The sequence below is a fragment of the Ornithodoros turicata genome, chromosome 5, assembly GCF_037126465.1.
Source record: "Ornithodoros turicata isolate Travis chromosome 5, ASM3712646v1, whole genome shotgun sequence".
NCBI lineage: Eukaryota > Metazoa > Arthropoda > Arachnida > Ixodida > Argasidae > Ornithodoros > Ornithodoros turicata.
In genome coordinates this window covers 9,508,366-9,522,692 of record NC_088205.1, presented here as the reverse complement: position 1 = coordinate 9,522,692, position 14,327 = coordinate 9,508,366, and the positions used below count along the sequence as shown (strand labels likewise).

The 14,327-nt window shown below is 44.0% G+C and overlaps 1 protein-coding gene and 1 long non-coding RNA gene across 6 annotated transcripts in view; one reads left to right on the top strand and one right to left on the bottom strand.

Annotated features, from left to right (window-relative positions):
• Positions 1-14,327, top strand: part of LOC135393985 (uncharacterized) — a 416,022-nt gene that overhangs the window by 323,530 nt on the left and 78,165 nt on the right. The gene's annotated exons all lie outside the window — the stretch shown is intronic.
• Positions 1-14,327, bottom strand: part of LOC135393976 (serine/threonine-protein kinase BRSK2-like) — a 131,310-nt gene that overhangs the window by 82,246 nt on the left and 34,737 nt on the right. The window lies entirely within an intron of this gene.

The following is a 14,327-nucleotide window of genomic DNA, read 5'->3' as shown; positions in this document are numbered from 1 at the left end:
TTCGTTTCGTTTCGTTTGAGCTGCGCTGCGGTGCGCTCGTGCATCATAATGCGTCCACTAGGAATTAGAAATGAGCCCCTTGAGAAGCATACTTTCGATTATCCTTCGATGCCCATGGGAAAGTATTCACACTCTATATTCTCTTCTGTACAGAGTGTGGGAGCTGTTACTGTACATTAATTAGGGGTGATATAGCATTATAGTCGTTGGTCACGGGATACGCTGTTGCAATGCATAAATGAACTCGATCCGCATCATGGCCAAGCTAAATTATTCTGTGTACACTTCAAGCACGTATCTATAGCTCTACCGCCTTCGGGTGGCGGGAAAATATAACTTTAGTTCTGCGTACACGACTGCAACTACAACTTTATATTGTCAAAGTGTTCCCTGCATATGCTTACTGTCCTATTATCCGTCTGTGTCTTACTGTCTACTCCTGAATCAGCATCAGTAAAATAGTGTTGTTGCTGTTTGTCCTCTTCTGATGAACACTCCCGCTTTCTCTGTCTCTTTCTCTCTCTCTGTGTGTGTTTTGTCTTTTTGCGTGACGTGATGAATGAAGTTGCAACCACTTTAACCTTGTTTATGATTACTGTATGTGTGCCATACTGGTTAATTGAATATATGACCTCAAGAAGGAAATTTTTGTGTTCTTTCCTTTTTCTTTTTTTCGTTTTGTTGTTTACTAATTGGTCGATACATCATCGGTTGTTGGCCCCGACGATATGTCCCAGGCATCCACAGATCCCCCAGGCATCCCCCAGGCACCCCCCATCACAGGCATCCCCCAGGCATCAACAAATCGATATTGGGAAGGTAATCTGTGAAGTCTGCCCATTCGAACAACATGTCGCCGTTTCTGAATGTAAAGCGCTCTGTAACTATAACGTAGGAACACTAGCTTCGCCATCTCGAAATGTTATCATCATTACCTTTCGCAGATTACCTTTTTGGCATTCCCTTATATGATTAAGATTTTTGCCACGAAACTAAGAGAATATCGATAAGCGTAAATCACTAACCTCGATCTCGGTTTATTGGCACAGCAGGTGCTAGCACACGCAGATGTCTTAATTTTAGAGATATGGGACGAATCGAGAATTTTCCGAATTTCCCGAATTCGAATTCTAATCGGAGGAACCTTCTGCGAATCCTCGAATCTTAGGAATCTCGAATCTTTCGGACATCATTTCTTTAAAAAGAGTTTAAAAAGCCAGAGCAAAAAAAAAGCACATACTGAAAAGTGTTTTGAAGCAGAATTTTGATATATTTGTTTAATGAAACACAATTTAAATAATAGTTCACTTTGAGGAGAAAACATACTCATATACTTCTGCCTAAGTGCAATTTATTTAACCATGTTCATCGACTACAGGAAATACATAAACTCTCGAGTCTGAATTTCTTCCATAAGAGTAAGAAATAATCGAAAGCAAAACTGGGTCACTTTTCAACTTTTAATGTCGGAGCTTTATGCTGTGGTTTTGGTGCGCCCCGGGGCCCGCAGGCCCAAGCAGGCCTTCGGAGGACTCCGGAGGCACCAAATTTATAAAGAAACAAATAAACGTGATTGTTGGATACGAAAGATTTGATTCGCTGTTTTGCGCACTGGGATTCGGATTCGCGAATCTCGAATCAATCCCTGCCTAGGATTGGAGGAATCACGGATTCGGTTGACCCAACCCAACTTAATTTGAAACTCACGCATGCCCGAATGGCTATCACTTCCAGTACTAGCACGCTTGGTTTCACGGGACACTAACATCCATTGCCTAAATACAGAACTACGTCTTTGAGAGTCTTATACCCCTGTCACACAGTATTCTAAATGACAGTTAACAAAAAGGCTCTGCGATTTTGAAACGACATCTTGTTGCCGGCTTCTTGCGCCACCTAGTGTGTTCCTGCTTCATTCGGTACCCCCAGTCACAGGGGTGACACAAACCCGACATTGTTGTAACTACCCTCAAGCGGGTGCTTTTGGCAAAACTGCCATCTTGTCCTGGTCGCACGTCATAGAAAACGTCATTTTGAGGTCATGTGACTTTGTTTACATGTCGTTTTGCCGCTTACCGACATATTTTCACCGTCGTAACACCAAGAGATGACCGTATTTTGCCAGCGTAAACTATGCGGTGCTTCTTCCGCAACATGGTAGCCCATTTCACCTTAGTTTAAAAGTACATCGCATCGGCTCGGTAAGTTTTAACGCGCGGTCGTCATCACATCTTTGGAAGTTGTCCACAATACGAGGCTTAATGTGTAAAACTGCGCGTTTTACTGCGAGATTATCGGATAAAAATAATTACCGTGATCGAAAAACATCCAAAACGTCGTCCAGAAACAACAACAATCGCATTGTTTACAAACGGTTTGGCCGCCGATCACGGGCGCCGCCATCTTTAAGGTCACGTGTGCCTTGACGTTTGCTGTGACGTGCGACCGGGACCTGTCCAGGATGCATTGCGTTCGCCCAGCAGGCTTTCGTCTACGGAGCAATACATTAGATGCCGCCCCTGTGCCCCCAGGTTGTCAGATTACAGAAACCTTGCAAACGTGTTATAATCTGGATCCCGACTCTCTTCGTCACATTTAGATGTTTTATGTTCCACTTGAGCATTGTCAGAGGCGATGTGGTCAGAAGCTGTTGTCGGGAGTACTCCGTTTATGAATCGTAAAGGCCGTTGGGGAGCTCCGTTGGCAGGAAAGGGCGCCTTTACGCTGCCCTCTGACCAGGGCGGTCAAAAGTCATTTTCCGGAAAGGTTAGTTCCCCAAAGGCCTTTGGGCTTGTCGTCTGGCAGGTGTGTTACACGCATAATCATCGCGCTAGAGCAACATTCTACTAAATTTTCTCCAGTTATAACAGGAGAATCTTTCCACAACTTATGCGGGACAAACGTAAATACCTAAAGCAAAGGTACGCTTAGGCGGCAAATTTAATATGCACGTGTTTCCCGCGTCTCGTCGTGAATATTTGAAGTCTTCGTTTCCGTGGCGATTACGGCACCACACACTGCTCTTTTCCTGCTCATAATATGCCACCTTAACGCTCAGCGTGTATCGTAATTCGAAGTCATTTCATACGGAGAAAGGAAGGAAGTTCCGCGAACACGCTTAAAAAGAAAAACAAGAAGAAGGAAATGACGGGGAACAGCTCGATATGTGGTGGTTCCGAGCAGCTGCGTTCTCAGAATGAGAGGAGGGACACACGTTGCCCGAAGGCGTAGGTGATTCACCTTCGTGGGGATCTTATGTCCCCCAAAAGACGGGAGATAAAGTGTTGTTGTATTCCGAGAAAAGACGGGGCTAAAGGAAACATAGCATGATTAGAGAGATTGATCAGACCGCGACGTGCTGCAAGAGCTCGGTGTGTCTGTATCGATGTGCTATCTACAGAGTAACCCAGCAAGATGGAGAACGATATTTCGTACGCTCCGTAAAAAAAAAAATAATAATAATAATACAAAAACATAATAATAATGCTAAATACACGGCCGACACCGAAACTACGTGTCAGAAACCGTGTCAGAAATTTTCAGCTTCCAGATGTGTTTCAGTAAATTATATATACAGGGTGTTCGCTCTAACGTGTCCAGAAATTTTAATTAAAGCGAGCGATAAAAGAGAAACGAGCGCTACTTTTCAGCTACTTGACTAAGAAACGGGTGCTACTAGTGAAGCAGTACCTGTTTCTTACTTAAGTAGCAGAAAAGTACCACTTGCTTTTCTTTTATCGCTCGCTTTAAATATAATTTCTGGACACGTTAGAGCAAACACCCTGTATATATAAGGGAGAATTAGCCGATGGCCCAATAAGGCCGAAACAGGTGCTGTTTCACAACACGGCTGTTCCAGCCTCATTGGGCCATCGTCAGCAGTACGCAGGCAGGCAACGTTTGAGCGGATGGCGTCAGAAGGGCACGTAGCACGTGATTCCTCCCGGCAGGGTGTGCTAACACGCCACTGAAAGCCCAGTGCAAAGCCAGTGAAGAGCTCCGGCTAATTTTTTCCCCTTATATATATATATATATATATATAGGGTGAGGTAAAAGGATTATCATTATTATATATATATATATATATATATATATATATATATATACGAGGGGCGTTCAAGTCAAACTGGGACTTTTCATTTTTCGCAAAAGTAAAATTAACTTACAGGCGAGAAATTAGTTTTATTTTTCAACGTAATCTCCAGCTGCACTAATGCACTTGTCCCAGCGTTTCACGAGGGCTTGGATACCAGCAACGTAGAAATCCTTACCGACGCGTAGCAGCCATGATCGGACCGCATTCGTGACCTCGTTGTCGCAGCTGAAGTGGCGGCCCACAAGGAACGCCTTCAGTGGCTCGAAGAGATAGAAATCGCTGGGGCCGAGGTCTGGACTGTAAGGGGGACGACTCCTTTGGTGATGAGGCCCGGCTTTCCCAAACTGGAGGTGTTCATGAATGATAGTGTTCAACGCTACCATAGAAAGGTCGGTCTTCCGAGCCTGTTCGAGACATGTTATTCGTCGGTCCTTGAGGATCAGGCGCTCCACAAGTTGGGTGTTCTCAGGAACTTTGACACTGGGCTCTGAGCCGCCCCGGCCGGGATCATCGTGCACTGATGTACGACCGTCTCGGAACCGTTTGCACCACTCAAACGTTTGCTGCGGCTAAGTGCATCGTGACCATACTCAGCCTGAAGTCTTCTGTGAATTTCAGATGACTTTACGCCTTCATTCACGAGAAACTTCATGACAATTCGCTGTTCGATGTGCGCGCTCACCTCGTTGTCGGCCATCTTGTCTAGCACGTGTCTTCTGTTTTGCACAAACTTTGGACCACTACGTGGTGAACGCGGACGCCTGTCGCGTGTGAAAATGATGAAACAGAAGTAGCGGGAGCCATTTGTACACTCAGGAGACAGAAAGTCCCGGTTTGACTTGAACGCCCCTCGTACATATAAACACGCGTTCCTAGACATTGCCACGCCCTATTCCACCTGTCGAGCTTTCCGGGACTCGTTGAGACCTTACTGTTAACACCTGAAAGCATATTTGCTAAAGAGTGCATATTATCCTGAGAGAAGAGAAGAGTGCAAGAGTACCTGACAGAAGAGTGCGTATTATATAAAGGGTGCAATAAAAGTGCAAATTATCCCTTTGGCAATGTTAAAAAACAGCAAAGGAAATAAGGTAACAAAGGGTGGACAGCGCTTTTTTTAAAATTCGTTTCACGATTTTTTTCACAAGAAATTGGACCAAGTTGCCCCCCCCACACACATCCATTTTTATACAAACATTTTTCCTACAATACGTCCGTGGATAGTGTAGCGTCTAAGCCCTTTTCATTTTATATTGATTACAAGCCCAACCCTGAATGACCCGTTACCTCTTAGTCCCTGCGGAATAGCAAGCCGACGTCACGTTTGGCTGACCTTTCCTTCTTTTTTTTTTCTTTGTTCTAATAAGTATACACCGCCCCCCCCCCCCCCCCCGACCCACTCTTTCACTTCACGTTTGTTACATCCGACGTTTTAAATATTGCAGATAAACAAATAATCTAATGAAGTGAAATGAATTGGAGAAGAAAAGCATGTGGGTGTAGGTTTTGGCTTCATCAACATGTGTCCTGGCTGTTCCAGGGAGCGTAAGGACTAATGAGTCACAGCGGGACAATGAGTTGCATGTACTCTACACTGATGCGGCTTACCAGTGGTAGCATATGTACCCGACATTCGCTAGTCTGAACTCTGCATTTTAGTCGCACAGCCCGAGTATAAACTCTAGAAAGCTTCTAGTTCATTGCCCTGCTACTTATGTCGAAAAGAGCGCGACGCATGCAGAAGTAATCGGGCAAACTATTTCCCTCGTACTATTTTCGGCTTGCGCCGCAGGTTCAAATCGATTTCGCGGCGGCACTCACTAGGGAGTGTTGCCACGTTCGTATTAAGGGATACGCACTGAGAAATCCTAAGCAAAGACCCAACTCGCTAAACTCAGTTAACGAGTCTCCCGCGTACGGACGCGTTAAGCCCAAAGGCTGGATCGGAGAAAGCTTCAAATAGTATCCGAATGGTATGGCCTCTTGGTACATGGTATTAACGATACGGATAACGATAGGTGGCGGTGCGTAGGAGTGTAACCTTTTATTTTTATTCGTCATTAAACTGAAAGTCCAGCGTGCGTGTTTGTTCCCTCATTCTTTGTCCGTGTCTTTCCTCCCCGCTGGTTAATAACGTTAATTAGCACCCGACTAACACCACGGATTGCTGAGGGGGACGCTAGAAGTGTTGAATATTGACGAACGCTGTTGAATGAACGCTGTGCTCATTTGCACATGTAGACAACTGACGATCTGAAGGATGACTAGTATTCGAAACAACGGTTTTTGGCTTTTTCTTTTCTTCGCTATTACCACTGTAGTGGGGAACTCGTTCTTTAACTTAAACGGATAAATCAGATATGCGCTTTCTGTTTCTGGCAAAAAAAAAAAGAAAAAAGAAACACGCGTTCATTTGACGCATTTCAAAATTCAATTTAAAAAATTCAATTTCTTGCTCCAGAAAATTTATTGAAGTTTTCGCAAGTCGAGGCGAAAGTTTGCCGAAAATAAACACTGTTGATCCCATAATTTTCGGGCGCTGTGTAATATTTTTAAATATAATTTTTAAGACGTTGCATAAAAACAGCTTGTATATTCAAATTCCACTAAATTGCACGATTTCTGAATGCTACAATTTGTGGCTTGATTGGTTTATGTCGTCATAGGTCCCTATAGTCGTGACAACGCCCAATTCTGTATGGCCAACAACGGCGAGCCGATCCTGCCATTACCTCCCCCCCCCCCCCCTCTATACCACATGTTTTGTTTTGTGTATATATGTTAAATAAATAAATACCGCATTGGATAAAAGTAGCATCGCACATGCTTCAAATTCTGACCTGTGCAGCAAGCTGTGAAACTAGAGCTTGCGATTGCAGCATAGCTATTGAAGTGCCAGATTTTCGTGTGCATTTAAGATCTGCGGTGTTTTGAAGTTGCAGAATTCACGAAAAATAGGGGGTGATATGTAGAGCTAAAATGCGCGGATTGAGGGATATGTGTACCTTAAAAAAAAAGAAAGGAAAGGTTAGCCAGGCAAAGAGCCGGCTTAAAGAAAAAAGCGAAAAGAAAATCAAATAAAAACGAAAATGAAGAACAAAAGGAAAGAAAGGAAAGAATGGAAGGAAGGAGGGCTTTGCAGTACATCTTTCACGAACAATAGCCAAAAAAATATAACTGAAAGAAACAATTACTGACCCCGGTAAGATGGGACACTGAAGTGCAGCAAGCTAGAGTAACTAAATAACTTAGTGACAGCACCTGTGTTTGCTCATCATACACTTATGCATGAAACCAAAACATAATGTACGACACATAAACCTTACAAAAACAATATGGCGTCTTCATCCAAGCAGTATCAACGCACCCACCCCCCATCGAGACAAAACATCCCACCCTGAAGCACCCACGCTGATCGCACGCATCAGACGGGGGACGACGACGCAATCCTCATTCTCAGCTCCCCGTCTTTATTCGACAAAGAATAAGTGCCTTCTTCTTCCTCTTTCTCCATCCCATGGAAACTGACTGCTTTTCGAACGACAAAATACGGCCCCTTCCCATGCGTTGAGAAGCACATTCTCCCTTGAGCGGGGAATTAAGAAGAGATGTCACCCGTGCACGCGCCGCTATATTGGACAGTGGCGCTAGTGGCGCCCTTTTCAAGAAGGAACAGATAAGTACACCAAACTAAACACACATAAAGTTCCTCTTCCGCCCCCTTGTGAAGGAATAACAGTTCCTGAAACCGTTTCGGCAGCCTCAGATCCTCTGGGTCGATTTTTTGGTCATTCCTTTGTGTTGAGGAAAGCGTTCTTATGAGAGCGAGGCGTTCCAATCACCTTTTCTCGGCCAGAAAGAACGATTTATATATAATGGCTACTCTATATAGGGCCAGATGGAACTGTTCCTGGGGATAGTTTTCCCCGTGCTCAGTAAAGAACGATAATTTTAACCCCACTCTTTCGTGACGGTTAAACTTGCGGGCAGAACTTTGCGCTTTTTTTCGGACTGTCGTCTGCTTCTCGAGATCGAGAGGGGAAATAAAGATGGAGTGGTGGCCGTGAATTTGCATGTTTATGGCTGCGATTATGGTTTGTTCGTGCATCTCAGTTGGTCGCTCAGATAATGGTATTGAATGGAGCGGGACATAAAATGGGGATAAAAGGTGCGATGCTTTTAGTCATTTTCACGAGGAACCGGTACTGGGGAACGAAGGGAAGAGATGACTTTTAGCGGAGATTAGTTCAGCAGAACGGAGACCAAGCCGGATGTGCGATGTTTTTGTTTTTTTTTTCTCCTTGGTCACGCTTCCGTTAAAGCTGTCGTTGCTAGGGGAACCGAAAATCGTTCAGTGCCAGGCGTTGGCTTGCAAGAGTATAGTGCAGAATCAGAGACTAGGCTTAAGAAGCTTAGGGGTCACTGATCTGCAAGATGACAAATAAGGAAATGTGTCTCGATTTGGCGCTGCCTTTTCTGCAGTCTGGTGCCTCAAGCCAAATATTTTCTCGGCATCATCTAGGCTGTTCCATATACCAAGATGCTATGATATCATTATGCCTCTATCCCCCTCCCCCCTTTCTCTCTCTCCCTTGTTCTGTTGATTTTCATTTCTTGTTGACTCATGGACGCTAAGTGCTTTCCTTCTTTTCACACAACCGTGAGCGCATTTCTCCTATTAGCTGCGCAAAACATGACATATAGACAAATACAAAAGCATAAAACATCAATGTACTATCCTGTTGCAGATAACAACGTGTAATCGCACCTGGCTTTTCCAAATACATATCGATGACTCTACGATAAATACGATGACTCTGCAGGGTCCACCAGCGTGACAGCCATGTAGGTCCGTCAGTAACAGTTGTGGAGTTTTGGAGAGAGAAGGCGAGAAAATGGAAAAAAGTCACAATGGCACCTAAACAGTGCCCGAAGATCATGATCGGAAGATGGTTCCAGTTGCTCCATGGATCCGTTCCAGTCGATTTCGAAACTACTATAGAGTGTCATGTTATTCCTCGTGGACCACTGACCACGATATGGAAAATCCCACGCGAGATAGTGGCGTAGTTTCACTTGGGAGATGGCATTTCTTGAGATTGAGGGAAGACGACGACGAACAAGAAGCAACAGGACAAGCCTCATAACCAGCAAAGAACAGTTTGACTGTTATTCGATGGAGAACGTGACAAGAATGAGATGTTGAGATGAACAAGATGTTGAGGGCATTCCAGAATTCCCTCCCTGGAAAAACGAGAAAAGCTCACTTCCAATGAGGGCGCCACCTTCAGAAAAGTAATGCCGCAGTCGTGCGGGCGTCTCACGGAGTTACGGGACGTCTGGACGTCGCCTTTTTCCTCTGAGCGCCTCCCTCTCACTCCTTCATTTAGGGAGTGACGTCACGCTGCCGGAGCCTCTCCAGCCGCGGAAGCAACACTACTCTTTAAAAATCCTTTATTTAATATCGAAGCACTTTTCGGACGATAAAAGATAGCCAAGCGGATTGTCGGCCGATGTCGAAACAGGTATCTGTTGCATAGGTACGTTTCCGTATGCGGGTGTCCCTTTAAATGCGCTAGGCAGAAAAGCGCAAAGATGCAGCTAATTTTCTTCCTTTCCGTTCATCCTTAGAAGGATCTTATACAGGACATTAGTTTCGGTTCAAGGGATGGTCGTTCGAGAACATTTTGATTTCTAACGCCTAAAACATAAAAAAAGAAAGAAGCAAGAGTAACCATGCATAGTGACGATGTCCCCGGCGACGCATCTTTGAATCGAGCCCCCAAAGTATAATGATAAGGTGTAATTCAATAGGGCCGCTGTGTGCCGGAGCTGAGGGAGTGCAGAGGACGAAACTGTATCCCGAGCGCTCGTCATTTGCTCAAAAAGGCGGGCACTTTGAAACGGGATATTTTCTAAAGAATAAACAGTGTACAGAAGTGATCATCACTTGAAGAGCAACTATTCCGTGCTCCCCTTTCTTTTACTTTTTCTTGTACCAAGGAGGCCTTTGTCTTTGTCTTTGTATTGCACTGGCAGCTACCATGTAGATAATGATGGTAACGCTGGTAGTTGAGAAACTCGTGGAGCTGTGGACTTCACTTAACGTGAGATCAGCTACTACATAGTAGAGGCTAGTAAGGTGTCAGTATGTCGTATCCTCCTCTATTACCTTACGTGAACAACAACAACAGCAAATAAATATTGACTATGACATGGGATGGTTCACCATTGGAGAGCAGTACATTACCCCATTACATGCGAAAGCATTACGTGTGAGATGTGAGAATGAAGTTAAAGTTACGTGCAAGTACAACAATTGAGCTCTCCTCCACTGGCTGTGCTGCTCTACGCTACAAAAAAAAAAAAAAAAAAAGGTGAAGAGGAAAAAAACACAAAAGAAGGAAGCACCAATGGTCATTGAGATGCAGAGACGAGAACATTGTGCATTCTATCGATGGAGAGCAGGAATTTCAACAACCACTGTCACAACCTCACGTGTTTTGAAATTACGCTTGTTCTCCTTTTTTTTTTACAACTTAGCATACGATAACTGGGCGGTGCGCCACATTCCTTCAATACACTTCACAACACATAACACGAACAACATAATCAGATGACACGAAAGCCATAGCTTTTAAAAATAAATAAAAAGCCGGTGACACGTCAGACTGCTGTATGGAACTTCAAATAGAGTTGCCACAATATTGGGCATTCCTTCGTGTGGGAGCTAATAGATGTACTTTTACTTGAAAGCTGCGATACGTATGCCCGTGCAGCATGTATAACATTGTTTTATTCGCTCCCGTATGTAACGCTGCCCACTTCTCTTGCTGGGCGCATGAAAAGAAAGAGCGGAATCCTACCACACGTGTATCGATCCCGTGTATAGAGTGTGCCTCAGTATGCAAGGTATAGCTGTGGGAAGACACAGATGTCGCCATGCCTACGCGTTATTTTCGATATCCAGTGGCTCATTGAAGATCGTACGTATTCTAGAAGCACCCTTTTTTTATGACAACGTTTCTTGCGACTGACTTCCTTTATCTCAGATGAGTTTCATGACTTTTAAGATAAACAGCAGGAACACATACTGAAATACGTGCGATAGCAACTGTTACACGGTTGTGACCTTGTGTAACATATCGCGTAACCAGTACTGTTTTCATTATCTCCTGAAATCTGAACATACAGTTGATTTCACGCCACCCAACCGTGAGCTCAAGGAGCTGGATTGGAACAAACTGCATGTATCCAAAGTGAATGTCTCTCTTTAGTGTTACCCGTTGAATGTTCCTCTTTGTGCTTCCTGTTTTATCCTGTATTCCTAACAGACATGTCAACTAATACACTGAGAAATAAGGCGTTCAGGTTCAAACACCAACTGAACACTCTGTACCCTATACTTTGCCCCATTGCACTAACACTTTCGCGACGCGCAATCGTGTTACAAACCAATTAAGTGCGAATGACTTACCTGCAGTTTGTCGTCCTAATTTGCCACTGCGACTATAATTAGCGTGACAGCGGGTTACCGCTCTACGATGTAAATAAATTACTTCGTGCACAACTCCGGCTGCATGAACAACATGGCTCTACGTAACAAACAGATCAGAAATTGCATGTTCTGTATGTGTTTTTGGCGGGACCTCGATATCTATGGTGTTCGACAAGAACCTCTGAAAACGTGGTCACATCGGGCTGATGCACTATTGAGATCCCTTTCTGTTTTTTTTTTTTTTTCCTTCAACCCGCAAGCAGTACATTTAACGTAAGCTGTTCCTGACGAGGAGGTCAAAATTCATAAAGAGCACGTTGTTACAGAATTTCTCTACAACGTCTCCACGCTACATGTCTGCGCTTCTTCAGAAAAGGTGGTTGAACGAAGCAACAAAGCCCCAGTGTGATCTAATTAAGCGGGTGCGAAAATTACTCTCGAAACACGACTCGGGAAGACCTTGAAGACAATCAGACGCTACAAAAGGGACGCTAGTCCAACACGTCCACCAATCGTCTTGCGTTACTCCAGCACCCACTATGCTTTCCCCCTCCTCCTCCTCGAATTTCCCATTGTCTCTTCAATTACTGCCGGGATCTTTCCCTCCGATCACTTGAGTGTTCTTCCCTTTGCAGTTGATAAATTAGATCTAGTTTCCCCTTTTCGAAGAACGCGAGGGAGACACGCTCCGTCTTTTCCCTCGGATAGATGAAAAAGAAACAGACTCAGGTGTGTTCGAACCTTTTCACATTTATCAGGAACAAACTTCGTGAGAAACGGATGAGGCACCGCTGCCTCCGTTTTCTATTTCTCTGACTTGTTACAGTGTCTTCGTCGTAGTACTTTAGCGTAGAGAGCTCTTGTAACGAGACTATTTTGTTCCTTTTTTTTTTTTTTCGTTTCTCATACGAGCGATAGGGCAAAGTTCGTCTAGCTCGTAAAAAATTGTGAAAATACAGAAACAGGAAATGCTACCGCCGTACGGCATGGCCGTACTGGATCCCGGGTTGCAGTTCTTGTGCCTCGTTAAGCACGTCGCTGCCACGGACGTCCATGCAATATGTGCAGACTGTAGTGATATGCTGCAAAGAGTTCAAGAAGGACGCTTCCTTTTCGTCCTTTTCATCTTTTTCATTTTCTGTTTTTCTTCATTCTTTTTTTCTCACACGGCTGTAGTAGAAGTTCATGTTTTTCATTGTGAAGGAGTTGTGTAACGGAAGGATCATGCTCAAGAGATGGGGAAGTACCACTGTTGCTCAGATTTTTCCCGGTTTATAGGGTTTTCAAGGCAGGCGAGTTTTAGTGATCTAGAATGCCCTGGATACGGAGTACTACATTGGCATCTTTATATTTCTTTAATTTTTTGATGAATTTCTATCACGCGTGTAGGTGACTGCATGCCTAACTTCGCAAGCGCAAACGTTTGTGCGGCTGTCGACCCTTACATCGAATCGGATATCCTTATAGGACGATATCATTAACGCTGTAGGGTGCTGAGTCAAAGGATAAGGGCGCGTTCCCAAGCATGCGACTTGCGAGTCCGAAAGTTTCTTCAATGAGTGGCGGAGGCGAGAAAAAAGTACTGGTGTCACTCTCGTTCTCGCAAATCGTGTTGTTGGGAACGTGCACTGAGTCTTTTTTTTTTCTTCAGATACCATAGAGTTGACACCGCTGTAGTCAGTATCTGCGCGTGCCGAAGAACAAACATACTTAAAATTCTTAATTAATATTGTGTATTTTTACGTGTACACGGACAAATAACACTTAAACTTGACTAGAGCCTTAAAGTTGTGGAGTTTAAGCCACACAGGAACTGAAATGACACTCATGAAAGAGTGAACTGCTAAATTTTCGCGTATTTTTTGTTATATACTACCCGGTGTCTTCCCGATTCCCTCCGGGCTCATTGTCTCTATGCCTAACTATCGTGTCAAAAGCGAGGGCAGGAAACAGTAAAGAATATGCTTCAAAATATAAACATAAATAAAAATAAATAAATTCCAAATAAAATAAATAAATTCAATAAATTCACAAATTCTAATTGATAGCATAAAGCACTATCAGTTGTCACTGCCGCAATTAGAGTGCCACACCACTTTCTTCTCTTTTGATAAATCACCTTCACCAAATTAATGTTCTTGTTGTTCTTTTTGTTTCCTCTGGTACCTTGGTTCTAATTGATTTTTTTAAAGTTATCACTTGGTCTTCCAGCCGCACTTATCAAGACAAACAATTTCAAGCTGCCAGTTCCTTCACAGGAACTATTTTCCTATGTTCCGCTCACACTTCTGGAACGAAACACGTTTCAAGAACCATCCACCGAATATACTTCACACATATTGTCTGCCGATGCCCCCTCCGTTTATTTTTCTTTTTGCTTCATCCTATTTTTGTCTTCCTACACCTTAATATCAGAACGTTGTTTGAGAAATAGGAACCGTCGCGGATTCACAAGAAAAACAGAGGGCAGATGTGCCAAGACAGCCCCTACAGTGCATGTCCCTCTTCGAAGAAAAATGTGTCCCGCTGCCAGAAAGTACGAACGACATCGACAGCACTTTGGGTGAAGATAGGTGATGTCATCTCAGTGTGCTTTCATAACGTTCCTTTATGCATTCGCCCCTCGATGTCTGGCTCCGTACACAATGACTGACTCGCCCCTAGAGAATAGACAAGACAGTCGCGCCGTCGCAGATAGCTTTGATAGGCGAGACGCCTCGCAAGGCAATGATG